Consider the following 15,949-nt stretch of genomic DNA (forward strand, 5'->3'; position numbering starts at 1 on the left):
ATATTTTGAACCACCCTGGTGCACATGCTAGTCCTACCCAAGCAACAAGTTTTGTTTAATTGAAGTTTTAAAGCAGTTGGTATAACCAAATTATAAAACTTCCACAGACGACCACATTGCTTGAACAACCTCCTGCAAACCGCTATACAGCCATGTCAGAGCCAATTGGCCCAGTTTTAATGCAATCATTAAAACTTGATATGCTAAGGTAGTTCTTAGGTAAGGAGCTTAGGTTTTACATCAGTTTTATGACACTCTACACGTGGTTGTTAAAAAATAAGCATAAAACCTTCTCGTGGTTTGAAAGTTTTAACAGCCTTTTGATGACTACCCTAAAATTATATTAAAGTCTGGAACGCGCAAAAATTGGTCAACCTCAAATTGGTGTGTTTCTGTTTAAAATGCATGAGTGTATATACAATGGTTGCTATGATGAGTTTTCGCCGTTTTCAAAATGACGTCCAAGCAAGAGGAACAGCGTGTCAAAATTTTGCTCGCGCAGCAAGAGAATCCGACGTTCTCACACGCCAAGTTGGCAAAATTGCTGGATGTGGCCAAATCGACAGTGACAAACGTTTTAAAAGTTTTCGGGGAGCGTCTGTCGAAGTCTGGAAGCGGCGGCAATCGTAGTTCGGACGTGGCAATGACGACGAAGAAGGTGGCGGTGAAATATAAGCAGAATCCTAACCTCTCCATCCGGGATGTTGCTGGCAAGGTCAATGTCTCCCATACAAGTGTGCAGCGGGCCAAGAAACGGGCCGGGTTGTCGACGATTAAGAAGGTGAAGGTGGCTAACCGAGATTACAAAACAAAACACGTCGGCAAAGCAGCGGTCCCGAAAGCTGTATACGAATCTGCTCACAAAGTTCGACTGTGTCGTCATGGACGACGAAGCTTATGTGTAGCCGGATCTCAAGCAACTTCTGGGACAGGAGTTTTATACCGCATCAGGAAAAGGGAAGGTGGCTGAAATTTTCAAAACCATCAAACTATCGAAGTTCCCGAAAAAATATTTTGTCTGGCAGGCCATATGCACGTGTGGTCTAAAAAGCGGCATTTCCATTACTATGGGAACCATCAATCAATAGATCTACGTCCAGAAGTGCGTGGAAAAGCGGCTGCTACCATTCCTAAAGCAACATAATAGACCTGTGCTGTTTTGGCTGGACTTGGCGAGCTGCCACTATGGGAAAAAGGCAATCGAGTGGTACGATGCGAACAACGTGGCTGTAGTACCTAAAGAACGGAATCTAAAAAAAAAAGCGAATAAGCTCGATAAGACCACTGTGCAAAATTTAATGGAAGGGGTTTAGCAGAAGGCACGGCAGTTCGAATTTGACTAACCAAAAGAATAAACGAACATTGTTTTTCCTTTAAATATATGAATGGAACTACCAAAAGAAAAATAAGAAGTGTGATTTGAATTTTGACTGAAATAATTTTTGCGCATTCCAGTATTTACAACCGCATAAATCGCTCCTGAAATAAAACGTTGATAAAACATGATACGCAAAAGATTTTGAAAACCTTGATGGTTTTAAGTTGGGTTTATGTGGATGATAGTTAATATTGAGAAATATTATGTTGTGGTTTTATTCTTTCGATGTTTGATGTGAAATTATGATTAATGTCAGAAGACGATCCATAAATAACGTAGCATTTTAGGGACACGGGGGTCTGCAGAAGTTGGGACCGGCCATGCATTATGTATTGGAAAATACACTACGAGGGGGGGGGGGGGGGAGGTGGTCTTAATTGATCGTAAATATGCTACATCATTTATGGATGTGGGATATAGGATCATTTTAACGAACTGACAACTTTTACGGAAGGATCTCCCGAAGAACAAGTCCGCGGCCAGCAGGGTGCGCAGATTGAAAAATCGATGTGCATTAGGAGCTTCGATACGAATAAACCACCTACCAGAGAGTACATCTTGGGGGGTTAAATCCAAATTCATTCATTCAGCATCACAAGAAGTTGTTTAAGATTCTGTTTTTACGAATTGACCATTTCTATGGTCACGAAGTTCACTGAGATCATCCATAGTTCGTTAAACTGGTCAGGAGTTCTTCAACCTTCACAGGTCCTTCTTTGCATTTTCTCGCTGATTATCTATCTAATTTGTCTGAGAAGTTCAGTGAACTCCTGACAAGAGAGCCTAGATAGTTTGATGTTCGATGCACTCCAGGAAAGTCTTGGAGATTTTAGATAAATTTCCTGAATTTTGAAGAAAATCTGTGGCCTTAAGCGAAACTCATTGTGAAATTTTTGTGAAGCAGATCCCAAGTAACATTTTAAGTTTTATGAAATACTACAAAGCTACTATCCCAAGTAACAATTTAACAGCTTTTTGGCTTTCACTCTGATTTATTGCGGTATTATAACGGCAATAAGCAATGTTTTTAGTTTAAGTACAGCATTTAAAAGTGCAAAACCTTCTTTATCAGTAGTTCAGCTTTATGCTGTTTTAAAAACCTTTTAAACTCCCTTACGAAAAAATCAGAAAGTTTCTAGTTTTAAAAATGAATTTATTGCAGCACTCTATCCCTTTATAAAACTGTTCAGTAAATGGATCGGTATTTGTTTTAATGTCAAGAAAAAATGCTTTATAAAGGTGTTTTTCTTTATAAAAGCAATTATAAAACCGTTCGGATTCAAACGGGATCAAAAAGCATATATTGATGCGTTTTGGTGTGAATAAAGTGTATCACAAAACCCCCCACTGTTTTCAAATAAAACTAAAGAGATAGATCCGCCTAGATACAGAGAAAAACATAATCGAGTGGGGCTAGTAATATTCTAGCACTGATGTCGACGGAAGAGAAAAGGAATCCAATTCCAGAACTTTCTGGGAGGCTCCACAACTCCGACAAAATCAGTCAATAACAACAGAGCAACCGACTGATAGGAGCGAAGTGAATACGGTTTACGAAGCACAGGAAGTCGTCAAATTAGATGCTTAAAATTGACAGCATATTGTCAATGGCAGCCTTCTCCAGAAATAACGTTGCGATGATGATTCGAATAGCATGGGACTGGGACTGCGGCAAACTGCTGACAGGAAACTTTAGAAGCTGTCCGTCAGCTGGAAATTGGCTGCCTTCCGAACCATAGCAACGATTTCATTCGGCGAAAGAGTTAACTGTTCCATAAATTCCAAGCAAGCGCACATAAACTCCATCGCATCAACCGGACGAAGGAAAACTTTTCGGGAACGATTGAGCTTCCACCTGTTCCAAGTTACGTAGATACACTTTCTGATGTGTCTGCTTCCAATAGATGAATTCCCCTTATCATGGATGTAACGCAATTTGTTGATCCAACGCTCGAGTAAAACACCGTTGCAATGATCGCACAACAAAACTATCGAAAGATAAGCAAATTTTGACGTTTAACTTTTTCCAGGCAACTTTGCCAGCATTATAATACCCCGTTTACATTACAGCGTATATCACGTGATATACGGTGTCTTGCAATGAGCACTCATACAGTCATACATCTAGTTTGCACTGCAAATCCTATGTATGTGTGCTCATTGCAAGACAGCCTATATTACGTGATATAGACTGTAATGTGAACGGGGTATAAGCAACAATGAATACGAAACTACCGATTTTAAATCGGCTCACTACTTGACTAGCCTATTGGTTCCAAGCAAATCGATTAACAAACCCCATTCTAGTCAAAATTCTAGTACTACGCAATGTTTGTTTTGATTCGCTTTGAAAGTTTGACAGATAAAATGAGGGGTTATTGGTTTTTCCTATGTTTCGAGGGGTTAATCGATTAGCTTGGGTCCGAAGAGAGTACCAGAGCTGAGCCAAAAAGTTGAGCACTTGGTTGGAAATGCTAACATGAAGCTTTAGTGTGATGATTTATTAGCTAGAGAATGATCTTTAGAAGAGGGTAGGTGGATAGTTCCGTTAGAGTACGGCAGTATGAATATTGAATAGAAGTTGAAAATGAGCGAAGGGCCATTAAAGCGACAGTTTTTCAAGATCGACGCACGTACGATACGCAAGCGTATGAAGTAACATAAAAAACACTTTGAATGTAACAACTCAAGGCGGGAGTAGCCGTCAACAATGCTGATGATGGTACAGCACGCAACAACCACCCTACTGCTTTCTCTCTGAGATGATCACGTTGGTCATGACGAGAGGAGCAACACAATAGTTGGGTAAAGAAGAACTGCATTATAACACACCATCGACTGGAAATGCTCTCGCAACGTGGGGCTTTAGGTAATGATGAAAACGTCGCTAGAACTATTCCACAGCCGCAGTCAGTTTATGAGCAACAAGAGGGACGCACATTTTTGCCTGTGGACTTGGAGACATACTTCAAGTCCCCGCGTACATCGTACGGGTTAGGCAAAAATGTGCGTCGATCTTAAAAAACTGTCGCATTAATGGCCCTTCGCTCATTTTCAACTTCTATTCAATTTTCATACTGCCGTACTCTAACGGAACTATCCACCTACCCTCTTCTAAAGATCATTCTCTAGCTAATAAATCATCACACTAAAGCTTCATGTTAGCATTTCCAACCAACTCTGAAAATCGTTAACTTCGCGTATGAAGTAACATAAAAAACACTTTGAAGTTGAGCACGTTATTTCGGGACCTTCTAGTCTTAGAGTTACCTCTATGGTATAAGGTGAGAGACGTTTCTCAGTGGAACTGACAGCTAGAAATCAAGAGTGTGTTAGTGATCTGGTGCTGAATGTAAACATAAACAAAGAAGAAATTCATTGAGAATAAACTGCCAGTTCTACTGTGATCTGTCAAAAGTTCTTGGTAAACAAAAAAGTCAGCTGATCGCAACTGTCTCGTAGACAGCCTTATTGCCGTCATAAAACTAAACGGAATAGGATCAAGCAAAATGGTTTCAGATAAAAACAATTCAGTCAGAAAATTATCTTTATAAAAGCCGCATTAAAATGATGTGCATTTGTTAGCGATTTCATGAAAGTAAAACAGCTTTTTCACAAATGGCTTATGGAAAATTAATGTTTATGCTATCACGATATTGTTATTGTTCCATTTGCTTTTTTACAATCTTCGTTTTTCAAAGATGTTTTTCCTTTAAAATAACTTTATTCTCATCATCAATCATCAAATTGTCTCGGCTGGGAGCAATGATTAACATAACAACTAATTATATTTTGTTACCTAAATTAAAAATAATCAGGCAAATCAACGTTTTCCGAAGGCGGACTTATTTTGTTCGATCTTCCGAAGCACGTTTCACATTAAATTTAATCTGTTACCCTTAAAATAGACCACAATATGCGTATCGATAATTTTAGTAATTCTTTCAATTTTAAGATTAAATTTAGAAATTTAAGATTGTTGACAGTTGAAGATCTTGATTGTTGCTTTATTTGCAAATGGCACAACTGTTGATGCCAAATGGCTTTTTTTTTGTATTTTTAATAAGGATTTCAAATGGTTCTCCACGTAGTCGTCATATAACCTTTACTGCAAAGTTATTCTTGAAATGTCTCAATAATACACTCTCTAGAACCTTCTTCAGGGTGGGCAACTAGACAGATTCTAGTCTTAATGAGATTTTAGTGGATATAATAAAGGCAAAGCTATCTTGACCGGGGTTTTATGAATGTTGTTTTATAAAACGTTAAATGTTACTTGGGATAAAACAACAATCATTAAACCCTGGTCAAGACTGCTTTGCCTTTGATGCATCCACCAAAACCTCAATGATGCTAGAATCTGTCTAGCTGTCCCACCCTGGAGAAGATTCTGAAAGGTGTGTTTTCGAAGCTCTTCAAGATTCATTTACTGCAAAATGGTTGTATGATAATCGCATTGAGAACCATTTCAAAACCGAATTAAAGCTACAATAAAAGCTATTTAGCAACAATTAAAACCATTATCCGAGCCATTTACCCTAGCCGCTTGCTAAGTCCACTAGAAAAATAACAATCAAGAAAATAAAAAGATTCATACATGTGTGGGAGCAAAGAGCGCCCAATGCTTCTCTGTGCAGTGTGCTGAACATTCAGCACTATCGCAGGGACTCGTAGTAAGCCATAATGAGTGTTGTGAGGTCAACGAACTGGACACTGCATTTTGCTCTCCCTCAATCATCAACCACCGTGGAGGTAAGACCGTAAGACGTTCGGCGATATCGGGCAGATACCTTTCCGGCTGATGGTCAGTTATCCACAATAAATACCATCCGATTTTATCAAAATAATTTAAAAAACTGATTGTATAAAAATCCTGTCAAATTTCCAAAATTATAAAATAGTTCTCATGAAATTGCATAGTTTAAGGGGCCATATTAAATTTGATGTGAAATGTGCGTGAAAACATCGAAAAACTTGAGTTCGCCCACGGAAAATATAGATTTTGCTAATTATTTTACATTAGGAAAAACAAATTCTTCAGATCGATCAGTGAGCTGTTTTTCATGATTTTTGCATTCTAAATATTTTCTCATTGCCAAATAGACTTAAATAAAGTTATATCCAAGGAAATATAGAATGAAAATCGAAGATTGTAAAAAGGAATCAAAATTATTGATATGTGGCGGAGGCATAGAAGTTGGTTTTCATGGGCCATTCGTGAAAAAGTTATTTTGCTTTCAAGAAATTCCTAACTAATTCAAACGGTTTTGAAATGGTTTTTATGTAGAAAATTTGAAGACTGAACTATATTTATTTAAAGCCTTTTTGCTTGATCCTTACCCGTTCAGAATGATGCCTACAAAATGTTAAACGTCAAAGCTTGTTTATCTTTCGATAGTTGCGCTGTGCGATCCAGCTTTCTTCCAGACGATTCCATTGGAAGCAGTTACTCAGAAAGTGTGCGATACTGTTTTACAACATTTCGCATTACGCACAGCTGCAACCTCAATCATTCCCGAAAAAGATTTCCTTCTTCTGGGTGGTTCTGGAAGTGCACCATCAAACGATGCAGGAATGTACGGTTGAATGAAATTGTTCGAAGAGATGACCCTTTCGCCGAATAAAATCGCTGCTATGGATCGGAAACATACTAGTGTCCGCTAAATGACAGTTTCAGGGGTTTGCTGTCGGTACTGAGGCAAATTATTCCGATCGTCATCTATTCGCAAAGTTTGGAGAAGGCTGGTCTGTTTTCAGACTTTTTTGACAATGTTTTATGAATTTGAGGACCACGCTCACTTCACTCTTCTCCACCAGTTGCTCAGTCGTTGATGGTACCCGTACAGCTGGACGTGCTGGTTCTTCTAAAGAACTTAACTTTACTGAAACCGGCTTCCCTTCGGTCGTTACCATCGCTTGAATTTTTCATCCTACTTCGTTTATCCTTTGAGATATCCTTGTCATAAATTTGGTTTTTATTTACTATGAGCATCCAGGATCCAATTTGTAAACGGAGGAGATTTTATGATACACTTAAAAAGACTAAAAGGTAACAATATATGCTTTTTGCTCTCATTTAAAACCTAATGGTTTTATGGTTGCTTTTTGAACACGTTTATAGAGTATTTTATCAAGACATTAATAAAAAACCGCTAACGAAGTTTATGATTGATTTATAGAACAGTTTTATGGTGGGATTGAGAGCTACTTTAAATTTAATTTTAAAACAATACAGTTTTGACTTCTCGCCAGGCTGTAAAAATGTTTTTAAAACAGCAAAACGGTGAACTACTAAGCAGGAATGTTTCTCTCTGTGAAATTCTGTATTCAAACTAAATGGATTGTTCCGTTGCCATTATAAAACCATCATAAATCAGAGTGACTGCCAAATGATTGCAGAATTGTTACTTGGGATGGAACTTCATTGCAGTTTGGAAAATATCAGAAGGACTCACGAAACACCTAGAAGATGTTTGGGTAAATAACCGAACAGATCAGTGAAGTCCGGCAAATTTGAGAGAAACTTCCTGAACTTTAAACAAGATCAATGGGCTTCAAAGAAATTCAGTGAATTTGAAAGACGCTCAAGAAACAAGTTTATTAATATCAGAAAGACTCAACACTGAACAACAAAAACCTTAGAAAGTCTCTTCGACGATGCCCGTTCAAACGATCCGCAGGGAAGCTAAGAGTAATTTTAGAGAAGTTCAAATCAACCATAGAGTATCTTTGAGAATTAAAAGAAATAGGAAATCTTTAAAATGTTTAGATTTTTTTTATTAAGATCATGGGAAATTACAGGACATTTATGAAAATTCAGTACTTCAAACATGTTCACAGATTCAAAACAAAACTCAAGGAAGCTCAAAAACTCTTCGAAAACAAATAATAAGTCCAGGAAACCTCATAATGATTTAGGGAATCTCATGGAAGTGTAGGCCACATCGTGAAAATTCAGAAAGGTTTGGAAAAGTTCAGGACAGGCTCATGGACATTCACAGATCTTCCAAAACCCGTTGAGATATTTCTCGTTGGAAATTCCTAATTACAAAGTTTATTGAATTATATTTTATGTAGATATATTGCCGATTTTATTTCACTACCCTGAAAATGATAACAGTTGACAATTGGTAATTATTACAAACAATTTATGGAAAAAAATATGGCTTTCCTGGATGCACATAATGCACTGGGCATCTAAGAACACAGTGGTGTTAAACGAGCAGAGCTAATGAGAGATATTAATAATTACAAGGCCTATATGTATAGGAAACGTTATCGAAGTAGCTAAGCTAAGCAAAGTAAGTTCCATTGAGCCAGGTAGTGTTGACTGTATAATGACACGTTGTCGAGAACGTCAAATCAAATGACCCGCCTACGATTGTTCTCCCCCTCGTAAAACCAAGTTCCATTTCGGTCCAAATATGGTCGAATGGTTGTTGTTTACCTCAAACTGTGACTGCGGTCTAGGCCATAAAAAAAAACAGCTGACAGAAAGTCTGCTCCGAGAGGCGAAGAACACGTCATACCACTCAAAAGTCAGTGAGCTGCGGAATGAAAACAATTATTGCACCTAACGAAAATAGCCTCCGTGAACGTAGCATTCATTTTCGTTGCGCTGTGTACATGTGTATGAAAATTTGCCGTAATCACCCGCGCACTGCCACTGACTTATAGAAACGTAAGTCAGTGAAACTTTTGTTACTGGCAAAGATCACATCTCATCACCACCTGCGGTATCAACAACCTGTCAACTGAAAGCAACGGCGATTGCGATTGTTTGCGCGTTCTTCGTTCCTTGGGACTATAAATGCCTACTGACCGTTGTTGCATAGCATGCCTGACCTGACAACTTGGCATGCCTCTACAGTTAATTGACATTGTGTGCTTCTCCCCACCCGATCCCATTCCACTCTCGCGTCGACCGTCGATTCTCAAGAATTCCGTAAAGACAAGCTATAGGTAGTTCGAATGAATGCGTATCGAGTGGATTTATCGCCCCACAACCTCTTGATCTAATTCAGACCCACATTCCGCTGGTTTTAGTTTTTCGTTTTGTTTTGTGTGAGGGGCGATTGAAATATGACGTCCTCTTTTGAGGATGCTATAGTTATAGTCTGGAGGATACAAAACCTTGCGAAATGGCAACTTTGGTTTTTGCAATGACACCCCGTGAAAATGCTCAAGCCATTGCGTCTTGTTTTACAAAACATGATTATTCTATTTTTTTTTTTTATTTTCGCAGTATCATTCAGCAATGCTAACACGTCAATCTTTTCAGCGGGACAAACTTATCGGATTTTCAAAGTTGATACGTGTTTTGGAATGTACCATAGCTTAACTTCAAGGATTTTGAACGTTGAGGTACGCTTCCCGGAAGACCAGTGACCTTTACTCAACCTCTATACTAGCAAATCTGGCGAACTTATTCAGCTACTTTTGGCTGTTGGGACGGTTGGGACAAGCTCTTAAAGGCTGGAACGCGCAAAAAGTGGTCGACAAAAAAATCGTTTCTTTCAGTCAAAATTCATATCACAAAAATCTTCTTATTTTTCTTTTGGTAGTTCAATTCACATATTTAAAGGAAGAAAAGTTCGTTTATTCTTTTGGTATGCCAAATCCGAACTGCCGTGCCTTCCGCTTAACCCCTTGCATTAAATTTTGCGCAGTGGTCTCATCGTCCTTATTCACCGCCGAACGCCAGTTAGATTTAAACTGCTGCTCGTTTTCCATGGATTTATTAGTTTTTTTTTAATTCCTTTTGACCAAGGCCCAATACCGTTCGATAGGGCGGAGTTCTGGTCTTTTGGTACCACAACCACGTTGTTCGCATCGTACGACTCGATTGCATTTTCCCCATAGTGGCAGCTCGCCAAATCCGGCCAGAACATACATACATTTATTTGTACAACATCACATTTAAGATAAGACATAATCAACAATAGTACGCCACAATACTCGGTTTGCGGCTGCCGCTCTCCATCCTCGGTCATGCCCAATGCTCGCTAGATCACGCTCTACCTGTTCCGCCCATCGTGCTCTCTGCGCTCCACGCCTTCTTGTGCTAACCGGATTAGCAGCGAACACCAACTTTGCAGGGTTGTTGTCCGGCATTCTTCAACATGCCCTGCCCACCGCATCCTTCCGGCTTTGGCCACCTTCTGGGTGCTGGGTTCGCCGTAGAGTGCAGCGAGCTCGTGGTTCATTCTTCGCCGCAACTCACCGTTCTCCTGCACACCGCAGCACACGTCGCTCGAAAACTCCGAGTGCTTGCAGGTCCTCCTCGAGCATAGTTCATGTCTCGTGTCCATAGAGGACCACCGGTCTTATTAGCGTTCTGTACATGGTACATTTGGTGACGGGGTGAATCTTTTTTGGCCGTAATTTCTTCTGGAACCCGTTGTAGGCACGACTTCCACTGATAATGCGCCTTCGTATTTCACGACTCACATTGTTGTCAGCCGTCAGTTAGGATCCAAGGTATACAAGTTCCTCCACTACCTCGAAAGTATCCCCGTCTATCGTGACATTACTTCCTAGACGAATCCTGTCATGTTCGGTTCCGCCTACTAGCATGTACTTTGTTTTTGACGCATTCACCACCAGTCCGACCTTTGCTGCTTCGTGTTTCAGGTGGGTGTATAGTTCTCCCACCGTTCCAAGTGTTCTTGCGATAATGTCCATGTCGTCCGCAAAGCACACAAATCGACCGGATTTCGTGAAAATCGTACCCCGGCTGTTGAGCCCGGCTCGTCGCATTACACCTTCTAGAGCGATGTTGAAGAGTAGGCATGAGAGTCCAGCACCTTGTCGCAGTCCCCGGCGAGATTCAAATGAACTGGATAGTTCACCCGGAACCCTTACGCAGTTTTGCACAGCGTTCATCGTTGCTTTGATCAGTCTGATCAGCTTCCCAGGAAAACCGTTCTCGTCCATGATTTTCCATAGCTCTGTGCGGTCGATACTGTCGTATGCCGCCTTAAAGTCGATGAACAAATGATGCGTTGGGACCTGGTATTCACGGCATTTCTGGAGGATTAGCCGTACGGTGAAGATCTGGTCCATTGTCGATCGGCCGTCAATGAAGCCGGCTTGATAACTTCCCACGAACTCGGTAGCACTTTGTAGGCGGCATTTAAAATTGTGATCGCTCTGAAGTTTTCACATTCCAAATGGTCGCCTTTCTTGTGAATGGGGCAGATTACCCCCTCCTTCCACTCCTCCGGTAGCTGTTCTGTTTCCCAGATCCTGACTATAATCCGGTGCAGGCAGGTGGCCAACATTTCTGGGTCCATCTTGATGAGTTCGGCTGCGATACCATCGTTACCAGCTGCTTTGTTGTTTTTGAGCTGCTGAATGGCATCCTTAACTTCCCTCAGCGTGGGAGTTGGGTCAGTTCCGTCCTCTGCTGCACTGACGTAGTCGTTTCCTCCATTGCGCTGGTCTCCCGTGCCTACGTTCTCCTCGCCATTCAGGTGCGCATCGAAGTGCTGCTTCCACCTTTCAATCACCTCACGTCCATCCGTCAAGAGGCTCCCGTCCTTATCCTTGCACATTTCGGCTCGCGGCACGAAGCCGTTGCGGGATGCGTTGAGCTTCTGGTAGAACTTCCATGTTTCTTGGGAACGGCACAGCAGTTCCATTTCCTCGCCCTCCACTTTTTCCAGGCGACGTTTTTTCTCCCGAAAGATGCGGGTCTGCTGTTTTCGCTTCTGTTTATACCGTTCCACGTTCTGTCGGGTTCCATGTTGCATCATTACCGCCCACGCTGCGTTCTTCTCCTCCAAAATTGCTCCGGCCAGAGCAGCATAGCTCTATTATGTTGCTTTAGGAATGGTAGCACCCGCTTTTCCAGGCACTTCTGGACGTAGATCTCTTGATTGATGGTTCCCGTAGTAATGATAAAGGCCGCTTTTTAGACCACACGTGCATATGGCCTGCCAGACGAGATATTTTTCGGGAACTTCGATAGTTTGATGGTTTTGAAAATTTAAGCCTCCTTCCCTTTTCCGGATTACGATTGCCGCCGCTTCCAGGCTTCCTGGCGGTCAACAGACGCTCTCCGAACACTTTTAAAACGTTTGTCATGGTCGATTTGGCCACATCCAGTAATTTTGCCAACTTGGCGTGTGAGAACGTTGGATTCTTTTGCTGCGCGAGCAAAATTTTGACACGCTGCACCGGCTGCACCTCTTGCTTGGACGTCATTTTGAAAACTGAAGAGCAAACGGTGAAAACTCATCATAGCAACCATTGTATATACACTCAACTTTCAAATGCAGCATTTTAGGTTTTTTGTTATGCATTTTTTAACAGAAATACACCAATTTGAAGATGACCAATTTTTGCGCGTTCCAGACCTAATTGCATATCCATTAATCATATCTGTTTCAATGTGTGTGAACTTGAAAGGCGTAAGTTCTATCAGAAAGTGAAGTTTAGTCAGGTACGTTGACAATGATCGATTAGAAAGTGGTCAAGGGATATCTAATGATGGAGTTTTCCAAACAGTACCATGCGTCTCCATAATTATTTAAGATTTTTAACGTTTCTGTTCGCAATCAGTATATTTTTATGTGATACAATTAAAAAAAATGGGTCTTCAAATTGGATAGAATGCACTTAAGTATAATGTTTTTTACATAAAAACGGGCCAAAAGTTTGCGAGTAATCCAATTCCGTGGTCAGAATTTATATGGGTCATTCGAGCTCAAGTAGGTACACCACCTGTGGTCGATGTCACCGATTTGAGCCAAACTTGGCCAAAACACTTTGTTGACAACAATTTGAGATGGAATGATAGAGAAAACAGGTACAAGAGAACCAAAACAAAACTAATAGCTCTAATGTCGACTGTTAGAATAAGTTCGAATACGAGATGTGAGTCGTTGTTTTTATGTTAGAGTGTGTTCATGCTTTATGTTAAAAAATGTACCGGCAGATCCGTGTGCATCCCGGCGATACCCCGCTTCAATCGATTCTTTAGCGATGCGATCCTTTCGGACCCATCCAAGTCTACGAATTACAAACCGTAACATATGGTCTTTCGCCGTCATCATTCCTCGCTACGCGTGTCCTGAAGAAGTTGGCTGAAGACTATGAAAGCAGGTGTGAGTATGCAGCAAACGCGATAGCGGAGGACTTCTATATGGACGACTTCCTTTCTGGTGCGGACTCTGTTGAAAACGCGAAACGACTACGAAAGAACGTGTTAGAGTTGATGTCGGAAGGTGGACTACAGCTGCGTAAATGGAATTCCAACCGACCGGATGTTTTCGACGATCCATTAACTAAAAACAATTGTGAACTATCAACACTTCACCTTGAACCGGAGTAGAAGATCAAAACGCTGGGCGTAGCGTGGGACTTGGAACCAGACCAGTTCAACATTGAAGTTCAGGGAATAACGAAAGATGAACAATGGACCAAGAGGAAAGTTTTCTCGGCAATTGCTCAGCTCTATGATCCGCTTGGGCTCGTTTCTCCAGTAGTTGCCTGGGCGAAAATCCATATGCAACATCTCTGGTTGACTTGCATCGATTGGGATGATCCTGTACCAGAAGAGATTTATACCAAGTGGGAGGAATTTTACACGCAGCTACCCTCGTTGAAATCTTTCAAGGTGCCCCGCTATATTTTCGGTGACAATACCAATGAAATCCAGTTCCATATCTTCAGTGACGCATCTGAGGTAGGCCAAGTCAAAATCGTACTGATCTCCTCGAAATCCCGTGTGGCGCCACTCAAACGGCTTAGCTTGCCTCGTTTAGAGCTCTGTGCGGCACTTTTAGCAGCTAAACTCTATGCTCGTATATCTGCAGCCTTGCGTATGGAAGGCACTCCTTGCTGGTTTTGGTCGGATTCGACAGTTACGCTACATTGGATACGAGCTCCACCAAACAACTGGCAGACCTTCATTGGGAATCGCACGGCAGAAATCCAGCGTCTTACTCACGGACATAAATGGAGCTATGTCAAGGGAGTTGACAATCCGGCAGATTACGTTTCGCGTGGCATGCTTCCTGAAGACTTTGTAGCAAATACTGTTTGGCGTTATGGCCCAGCTTGGCTTCTGAAAAAACGAAGAAGATTGGCCTAAACAAGTTTCTCTTGAAGCTCCCTCAGATAATGTGCTGGAAAAAAGGAAGACTGTTATGGTTACACATCACATTCTTCCAGAAGATTCTTTGTTTAATCGATACTCATCATTCTGGAAGTTGGTACGAGTAACAGCATATGTTCGTCGCTTCATTAGCCGTTGCCGCTGTAAAGAAGATTTGCCGAAAGAAATATTCCTGACGGTAGCAGAGTTGGAAGCAGCCAAGCAAGATCTAGTGAAAATTGTGCAACATCAATCCTTCTCAGAGGAAATCCAGATGCTGAAGAAGAAGCGGCTCATTTCGTCACAGTCACCACTGAAAAATCTTCATCTCGATCTCGACGCAAATAGTATCCTTCGCGTTGGTGACCGGCTTCAACTGTCCGATGAAAGTTATCAAGCCAAACACCCAATGATCTTACCTAGCAAGCACCCCCTCACTCGATTAATTGCAGAGCATTATCATACATTGTCGCATCACTCTGGTCCTCGTATGACGTTAGCTTCCATGCGTCAAGAATTCTGGCCCCTTCGTGGAAAAAATCTTACCAATTTCATTTGCCGCAAATGTCAAATCTGTTTTCGCCACCGCCCTGTACCTATCAAACAACCGATCGGCCAACTACCCAAGACCCGTACCATCCCCAGTCGACCATTCACTATAACTGGTGTTGACTACTGTGGCCCCATCTATATGAAACCCGTTCATCGTCGTGCAGCTCCCCAAAAAGCGTTCATAGCAGTCTTCATCTGTTTTTCCACCAAGGCCGTCCATTTAGAAATAGTGTGTGACTTGTCCACGGATGCCTTTATCGCCACCTTACGTCGCTTTGTCGCTCGCCGTGGACTCCCCACTAAGATACACTCCGATAATGGGACCAATTTCCAAGGAGCAAAGAACACGTTAGCAGCACTACACCGAATGCTCAATGATAAACATGACCAGGAGAGGATTATCAATGAATGTAGTCGTAGAGGGATCAAGTGGATATTTATTCCACCTAGGGCACCAACTTTCGGTGGGCTTTGGGAAGCCGCCGTCAAAACCGCTAAAACTTCGCTGAGCAAAACTCTAGGAAACGCAAAGTTGTCATATGAGGACTACGCAACTATCCTTACTCAAGTGGAAGCCAATATGAATTCTCGCCCTCTAACTCCACTTTCCGAGGATCCTGCTGAGCTCGATGTCCTGACTCGGGGACACTTCATAACCGGAACATCCTTCGCAGCGTTACCGGATCCAGATTATTCCAACGTTCCCGTAAATCGCTTAAAGCACTACCAGCAATTACAACAGATCGTTCAGCAACATTGGATGCGATGGAAGAAAGAATATTTGACCGAAATCAACAGTCAGCGAAGAAAATCTTCATCACCGGTCGATATTGTTGTTGGCCAACTTGTACTCCTGCAGGAGGATAGTAAACCGTCTGTCGTCTGGCCGCTTGCGAGAATTACTTCTATTCACCCTG

Source organism: Ochlerotatus camptorhynchus, unplaced genomic scaffold (genome assembly GCF_037179485.1).
Source record: "Ochlerotatus camptorhynchus isolate MF236.1 unplaced genomic scaffold, CSIRO-AGI_Acam_v1.1 ptg000094l, whole genome shotgun sequence".
Lineage (NCBI taxonomy): Eukaryota > Metazoa > Arthropoda > Insecta > Diptera > Culicidae > Ochlerotatus > Ochlerotatus camptorhynchus.